This window comes from Myotis davidii, unplaced genomic scaffold, assembly GCF_000327345.1.
Source record: "Myotis davidii unplaced genomic scaffold, ASM32734v1 scaffold1331, whole genome shotgun sequence".
Classification (NCBI taxonomy): Eukaryota; Metazoa; Chordata; class Mammalia; order Chiroptera; family Vespertilionidae; genus Myotis; species Myotis davidii.
In genome coordinates, this window is record NW_006282666.1 from 140,527 (window position 1) to 149,632 (window position 9,106).

The following is a 9,106-nucleotide window of genomic DNA, read 5'->3' on the forward strand; positions in this document are numbered from 1 at the left end:
GAGGGCCCCCCCCCCCGAGTGCACAAATTTGTGTGCACCGGGCCTCTAGTAAATAATAAAGGTTAGAGTGAAAATAAATGTCAAAGAGACTAAAAAAATACAAAAGATAAATAAAACTAAGAGCAAAACCTTGGAAAAGATAAATAAGATTGACGAACTTTTAACTAGACTCACCAAGAAAAAAAGAGAGAGGACCCAGATAAATAACATTAGAAATGAAAGAGGGGAAGTAACAACTAACTCACAGAAAAACAAAGAATAGCAAGAAGATACTATTTACAACTATATGCCAACAAATTGGATAACCTGGGTGAAATGTATAAAATCCTAGAAACATACAATCTTCTCAAACCAAATCAAGAAGAATCAGAAAATCTGAATAGACCAATTACAACTAGTGAAATCAAAGCAGTAAAAAAAACCCAAAAAACTCCCAGCAAATAAAATTCTTGGACTATATGACTTCAATGGTGACTTTTATCAAACATTCAAAGAACTAACACCTGTACTTCTTAAACTATTCTGAAAAATCCAAGTGAAGGGGCAACTTCCAACCTCATTTTATGAGGCCAACATTATCCTAATTCTAAAACAAGATAAAGACACAACAAATAAAGCACATTATAGGCAAACATCTTTGATAAACTTAGATGTGAAAATCTTCAACAAAGTACTACCAAATCAAATCCAGAAATACATTAAAAGATCATACACCATTGTAGAAGCAATACCAATGCCTGGCTCAGAGTAGCAGCAGCATCCTGGCTTCCAAAGGTTTCTCTGGCCAGTGTCTCTCCCTTTAGTCTACAGCATAGGGAATATCTTTGTGAGCCTTAGCAAAGGCCTTTTTTGGGCAAAAAAGAAATTCATTTTCTCCTGGTGGGCCTGGATGCTGTGGGAAAGACCACCATCCTGTACATACTGAAGCTGGGTGAGATCGTGACCAACATCTCCACTATCGCTTTCAAAGTGGAGACCGTGGACTGTAAAGACATCAACTTCACCATGTGGGACATGGGCCGCTAGTACAAGATCCAGCCTTTGTGGTACCACTATTTGCAAAACACACAAGGTCTCATCTTTGTAGTTGACAGCAATGACATAGAGTACATGAGGGGGCCCTAGAGGAACTCATGTGAATACTGGTGGAGTATGAGCTCAGGGATGCTGTCTTACTCAGGTTTGCAGACAAGTAGGACCTCCCCAACGCCATGAATGCAGCAGAGATCACAGACAAACTGGGCCTGAACACCATGCTCTTCAGGAACTTGTACATTCAGTCTACCTGTGCCACCAGTGGAGACAGGCTCTGTGAGGGACTGCAATGGCTGTCTAATCAGCTCTGGAACCAGAAGTGAGCAGCAATCCTCTCTTCCCACTCACTCCCTCCATCACCCTTGTTTTCATCTCATGTGGCAGATGTACAACTGTGGTGTGAGTGCTATAAACTGTCTCCATGGTCAGTCCAAGTGTGTTTCATCATGCTGTACATATGCAGATACAGCATGCAACTGGGTTTTTATTAAATGTAAATAGTTCTTGTTTCCAATGAGGCAGTCTCTGGTACACCTATGTAATATTACTCAGTTGTTTTTGTTTGTTTGTTTTTGTTTTTTTAAATAAAAACAGAATCAACTCTTTGTTTAGTATTGAGAAGGGACTTCAGGAACCCAGGCCAAGGCCTCTAGGAGCCCCTGCCAGATCAGCTCAACACTCCTCCTCTGGGCTTTATATCTGTTTTGAGATCCATTTTGATGATTAGTTTTTAATGCAAACTCAGAGCAGTTTGAAAATAGTTACACAAACAAGGTAAGGAGGCACTTGAGCACAGAGAAGGGAGAAATGTAACAGCTTGAGTCCAGTCGATCCATGGGCTATCTCCTCTCTGGTGTGTGCGTTGGGCAGAACCAGTCACAATACATTTTGCGTGGTCATTCATGCTCTTTTATAGGCTCTATCTTTTTGGCTCATTACATCCCATAGCATTTGTACTGGTACCTGTACTTATACCACTGTCCAGGGAATGGTCTGGGGCTGGGACCACCTCTCACAGACCCCTTGCAGCAGTTCTCAAACTGTGGGTTGTGACCCTTTCACAGGAGTCACTTAAGACGATCAGAAAACACATATATAATTACATGTTGTTTTTGTGATTAATCACTATGCTTTAATTATGTTCAATTTTTGACAATGAAATTGGGGGTCATTGCAACATGAGGAACTATATTAAAGGGTCACAACATTAGGAAGGTTGAGAACCACTTAGAGGGACCCCAGCCTTCGCTTGGTTCAGCATGGATCAGCATAGGTGCTGTGGTGGGACAACTCTGGTCAGGAGGGGAGACCCCCATGGTTCCCATGCATATGTACTCACTCCAGGTTGTTTGGGTCTCACCAGTAGGAACGCAGACAGGTGACCAGTCATCTTAGAACCTAGCTCCTTAGAGCCTCCGTCTACATGTGCTTTCATTCCCTTGGCCTGCAAGGGTCATATTTGACATAGAAAAACAACTACTTTTTCTGTTGTAGTTGGATAGACAATAAAGAAGCTGGAGTTCTTAAAATTTACCTTGGGGAAAACCTCACAATTGGCTTATCTCGTGTCATGGAACCTCTTTACTGCTTTAAATTCTTAGTTAGTAATAAACTGTTTTGTGTACTTGTTTTCAGTTTTCATTTCAACAAACAATCACTGTAATTATAGCTATTAGAATAAGTCTCTTAACTATTAAAAAATACACCATGATCAATTGGGATTAATTCCTGGCATGCAAGTTTGGTATAATATCTGCTAATCAACTAACATGTTAAACCACATAAACACAATGAAGAACAAAATTTACATGATCTTATCAATATATGCAGAAAAAGAATTTGACAAAATTCAGCACCCATTTATGTAAAATCTCTCAGAAAAGTGGGAATAGAGAGAACAAACCTCAACACAATAAAAGCCTTATATAACAAATCCACAGCTGACATTATACTCAACAGGAAAAGACTAAAAATGTTTCCCATAAGATAAGGAACAAGACAGGGATGCCTGCTTTCACTACTCCTATTCAACTAGTTCTGGAAGTTGTAGCCACAGAAATCAGGCAATCTTATATAATAAAAGAGTAATATGCAAATTAACCATCACTTCCCCACTCCGTCACTCCGTCACAAAGATGGCAGCAGCCATGGAGCTTGAGAGAGCAGGAGGCTTGGGTTTCCCCCAGTGATGGAGGAATCCAAGCTTCCCACCTGCCTTGGCCAACCCTGAGCTCTGCTCAAGGCTACAAAGTTTCAATTATAGAAGATAAATAAATTCCAGACACCTGCTTCCAGCGGGCGGTGGCCCCTGCTCAAGGAAGCGTTGGGAGCCTGGGTTGCCAGGCTTCCAGCCAGACCGAGGCTACAAAGTTTCAATTATAGAAGTTAAATAAATTCCAGATACCTGCTTCCAGCCCATGGGCATGGCCAGTCTGAAAACGGCCATCAGCCACCAGGCTGGCTAGGCACCCAAATGGGACCTCCACCCTGATCCAGAACACATTTCAGGGTAAACCAGCTGGCCCCTACCAGTGCACAAGGCCTCTATCCTTTATAATAAAAGGGTAATATGCAAATTGACCCTAACAGAAGAATGACTGGTAATGACTGGCCACTATTACACACACTGACCATCAAGGGGCAGATGCTCAATGCAGGAGATGCCCCCTGGTGGTCAGTGTGCTCCCACAGGGGCAGCTCTGCTCAGCCACAAGCCAGGTTGATGGCTGCCAGCACAGCAGTGGTGGCGGGAGCTTCTGGGAGCGGGCCTATGCCAGCAGGTGGACATCCCTTGAGGGGTCCCAGACTGTGAGAGGGCACAGGCCGGGCTGAGGGACCCCCCTGAATGCACACATTTTTGTGCACTGGGCCTCTAGGAAGAAGAAATAAAAGGCATCCGTATTATAACAAAGGTGGAAAAACTGTCATTTTTTTAAAGATGACTTTATATAGAGAAGCTTAAAGAGTCCACCGAAAAACTACTAAGTGGATAAATTCAGTAATGTAGCAGGATATAAAATTAATGTTCAGAAATTGGTTACATTTTTATATAGTAATAATAAAATCTCAGAAAGGGAAACTAGGAAAACAATCCCATTTACAATTGCATCAAAAAATAGGAACAAATTTAACCGAGGGAGTAAAATACCTGTATTCAAAAAATTATAAAACCCTGAAGAAAGAGAATGAAGAAGATACAAACAAATGGAAGCATATACCATGTTAATAGATAGGAGGAATTAATATCATCAAAATTTCCATAATACCTAAAGCAATACCTAGATTCAACAAAATTCCTATGAAAATAAAATCATTTGTTCTATTTCACAGAGCAAGAACAAGTAATCCAAGCATTTATATGGAACCACAAAATAACCCAAATAGCATCGGCAATATTGAGAAAGAACAAAGTTGGAGGTATCACTCTACCTGATATCAAAGTATATTACAAGGCCATAAAAATCAAAATAGAAGAGTACTGGCATAAAAACAAACATATACATCAATGAAACAGAATAGAGAGCCCAGAAATAAACTTACACCTGTATGGTCCATTAGTATTTGAAATAAGAGGAAGAACAGACAACAGGGTAAAAACAATCTACTCAATAAATGGTGCTGGGAAAATTGGACAGATACATGCAAAAAAACAAACAAACTAGACCACCTTGATACTCCATATACAAAAATCAGTTCAAAATGGATTAAAAACTTAAATGCAAGACACAAAACCATAAAAATCCTAGAAGAAACCATAAGCAATAAAATCTCTTGACATTTTTCTTAGCAATATTTTCCTGATATATCTTGAGAGACAAGGGAAACAATAGAAAAGGTGAGCAAATATTAAACTAAAAAGTTTTTGCACAGCCCTAGCCAGTTTTGCTCAGTGGATAGAACATCAGCCTCGATTGAAGGGTTCTGAGTTCAATTCTGGTCAAGGGCATGTATGTTGGTTTCAATCTCAATCCCCAGCCCTGGTGGGGCATGTGCAGAAGGCAACCAAACGATGTGTATCTCTCACATCAATGTTTCTTTCTCTCTGTCTCTCTCCCAGTCTTTTTAAAAGTCAATAAAAAAATATCATTGGATGAGGATTAATAACAACAATAAAAGTTTATGCACAGAAAAAGAAATCATCAAAAAAATGAAAAGACAATCTACTAATGGGAGAACATATTTGCCAATGATACATCTGATAATGGGTTAATATCCAAAATTTATAAAGAACTCAAAGTACTCAACACCAAAAAAGAAACGATCCAACTAAAAATGGGCAGAGCACTTGAATAGACACTTCTCCGAAGAGAACATACAGATGGCCAGTAGACATATGAAAAGATACTCGGTGTCAGAAAATTTCAAATTAAAAGGACAACAAGATATCACCTCACACCTGCCAGAATGGCTATTATCAATAAATCAACAAACAACAAATGTTGGCAAGAATGTGGAGAAAGGAAACCCTCGTACACTGTTGGTGGGAATGCAGATTGGTGCAGCTATTGTGGAAAGCAATATACGATAGAGTTACCTCAAAACATTAAAAATAGCACTGCCTTATGATCCAGCAATTCCACTTCTGGGAATATATACAAAGAAACCCAAAATACTAATTCAAAAGAATATATTCACTCCTTTGTTCATTATAGCAGTATTTATGATAGCCAAGATTTGGAAGCAGCCCAAATGCCCATCAGTAGATGAATGGATAGAAAAGCTTTGAGCCCTAGCCAGTTTAGCTCAGTGGGTAGAGCATCATCCTGCAGACTGAAGGGTCCCAGATTTGATTCTGGACAAGGACACATGCCGAGGTTGTAGGCTCGATCCACAGTAGGGGGCATGCAGGAGGCAGCCAATCAATGATTCCATCCCATCATTGGTGTTTCTATCTCTCTCTCACTCTCCCTTCCTCTCTGAAATTTATCTATCTATCTATCTATCTATCTATCTATCTATCTATCTATCTATCATCTATCTATCTACTAGGGGCCCGGTGCATGGAATTCATGCATGGGGGGACAAGGGAGTGGAGGGAGGACCCTCAGCCCAGCCTGCACCCTCTCGCAATCCAGGACCCTTCAGGGGATGTCCAACTGCTAATTTAGGCCCGATCCCACTAAACTGGGATAAGGCCCAAACTGGCAGTCAGACATCCTTCTCACAATCTGGGACTTCTGGCTCCCAACAACTTGCATGCCTGCCTGCCTGATTGCCCCTAACTGCCCCTGCCTCCCTGCCTGATCACCCTTAACCACTTGCCTACCTGCCTGATTGCCCCTAACTTCTCATCTGCTTGCCTTATCTCCCCTAACTGCCTCTCCCTCGGTCACCACCACAGCAGCTTCATCTGGAAGGATGTCCAGAATGATGTCCAGAAGGTTGTTTGGCTGTCTGGTCTAATTAGCATATTATGCCTTTATTATTTTATATATATATGAAATGCTGTTGTACATTTACACAATGGAATACTATTTGGCCATAAAAATGAAGTAAATCCTACCTTTTAAAAAGCATGGATAGACCTGGAGAACATTATGCTAAGTGAAATAAGCCTCTCAGAGAAAGGCCATATGATTTCATGCATCTAATGAAGAAAATAAACTTACAAAGTGGAGACAGACTCATGTACAGAGAACAAACTGACAGTTGTCAGAGGGAAGGAGGTTGAAGATTGGGTGAGAAGGATGAAGGAATTAAGCAATGAAAATAAAAAAGAAAGAATCGGAGATTAAAAATGGCAGCAAAGTAGGAGGATGCTGAATGGTCATGCTCCCAGGAACAAGCTGGAATTACAACTGAAATATGAGAAGGCTTCCTGAATAATCAACGGGAAACTCACAGGAGAGAACCCTGATACCCAAGGACCGAAGGTGGAGCCGGCATAGAGACTGGTAGGAGGGGGAGAGACATGACCCACAGAGGGGAACTGAAGTCCCAGAGAGATATCTCAGCCTGTGGTTGAGGGGGGGAGGTGCCACTGAGAATTCTGGGATCTAATCCCGGAGCTGGGTCCCTAGCAGGGAGCACCCACCTTCCCCCCCCCCCCACTCCTCCCCCCCACGGGCCCTGCTCTGTGTGTGATGGGATAGAGCCATAACCTCCCCATTGGCCCTGCCCTGAGTGTGACAGTGGCAGTGCCCCAACCCCCTGATTGGCCCTGCTCTGTGGGTGATAGAGGGTGGCATCCCAACCCTTTGATCCACCCTGCTCGCGCCTGAATGACTCAACATCTAGATCTGTCAGTGAGATCAAACATGGGTAGACAAAGAAACCCCCAAAGGAAAGAAAAGGAGGACTCGCCAGAAAAGCAGCTAGGTGAAACAGAGGCATGCAACATGTCAGAAAAAGAATTCAGATTTGGGGTCCTAGAGTGCATAAACCGGATGGAGAAAAAAATCAACAACTTATGCAAGAAGCAAGAAGAAACAGATGAAAAAATCAATAAATTATTTAAGAACCAAGAATAAATGAGTGATATAGCTGCAATGAAAAATACCATTGAAAGTTTCAACAGTAGACTAGGAGAAGCCAGGGACTGAATTAGCAAATTAGAAGACAGAGAAACAAAACACACCCAAACTGAAATGTAATTGGAGAAAAAATTTAAAAGTCAGGAGGAGAGCCTAAGGGAGCTTTGGGACAACATGAAACGTAACAACATGTGTATAATAGGGGTGCCAGAACAACAGAAAGAGGAACAAGGGTCAGAAAACCTATTTGAAGAAATAATATCAGAAAACTCCCCAGAGGTGGGGAAGAAAAAAGTCACGCAAGCACAGAGAATCCCAAACAAGGTGAACCCGAAAAGACCCACACCAAGACACATCATAATTACCATGGCAAATGTTCAGGACAAAGAGAGAATCTTAAAGGCCGCAAGAGAGACATGGAAAGTTACATTCAAGGGATCTCCCATTAGATTATCAAATGATTTCTCAACAGAAACACATCAGGCCAGAAAAGAATGGACAGAAATTTACAAAGTGATGCAAAGCAAGGGAGCGAATCCAAGAATACTCTATCCAGCAGGGCTATAATTCAAAATTGAAGGGGAAATAAGAAGCTTCACAGACAAAAAAAGCTAAGGGAGTTTAGCACCACCAAGCCAGCAATGCAAGAAATGCTAAAAGGACTGCAGTAAAAAGAAGAAATAAAAAACTCGGAAAGAAAACAACCACACACAAAAAGAAATGGCAACAAACAAGTACCTTTCAATAATAACTTTAAACGTAAATGGAGTAAATGTTCCAACCAAAAGACATCGAATGGCTGAATGGATAAAATCATGATCCATACATTTGCTGTCTACAAGGGACCCACCTCAGAAAAAGGGACTCACACAGACTGAAAGTGAAGGCATGGAAAAATATCTTTCAGGCAAAAGGAAATGAAAAAAAAGCTGGGGTAGCAAGACTTATACCTGACTAAAAAGACCTCAAAGTGAAGGCCATAACAAGAGATAAGGAAGGCCACTTCATATTACTAAAGGGATCAATACAACAAGAGGATATAACCTGATAAACATATATGCACCCAATGCAGGAGCACCCCAATACATAAAAAAACTCCTGGAAGATATCAAAGGAGAGATCAACAACAATACAATCATAGTAGGGGACTTTAATACACCACTGACATCACTGGATAAATCCTCTAGACAAACAATCAGCAAAGATACAGCAATCCTAAATGACTCACTAGATCAGGTGGACTTAATTGACATCTTCAGAACACTTTACCCCAAAGGCACGGAATAAACGTTCTTCTCAAGGGCTCATAGGACATATTCAAAAATACATCACATATTGGGTCACAAACAAAGTCTCCCTAAAATCAATAAGATTGAAATCATACCAAGCATCTTCTCAGACCATGATGGCATAATATTAGAAATAAACTACAATAAAAAAAAGTCAAAATACTCAAACACTTGGAAGCTGAATAGCATGTTATTAAATATTGATTGGGTTACCAATGAGATTAAAGAAGAAATTAAAAACATCCTGGAAACTAATGACAATGAAAACACAACAATCCAAAACCTATGGGACACAATGAAAGCAGTCCT

At 40.8% G+C, this 9,106-nt stretch overlaps 1 pseudogene; it reads left to right on the forward strand.

Moving 5' to 3' along the window:
* Window positions 1-1,358, forward strand: part of LOC102770125 — a 2,453-nt pseudogene extending 1,095 nt beyond the window's left edge.
* The last annotated feature ends 7,748 nt before the right edge of the window (window positions 1,359-9,106 follow it).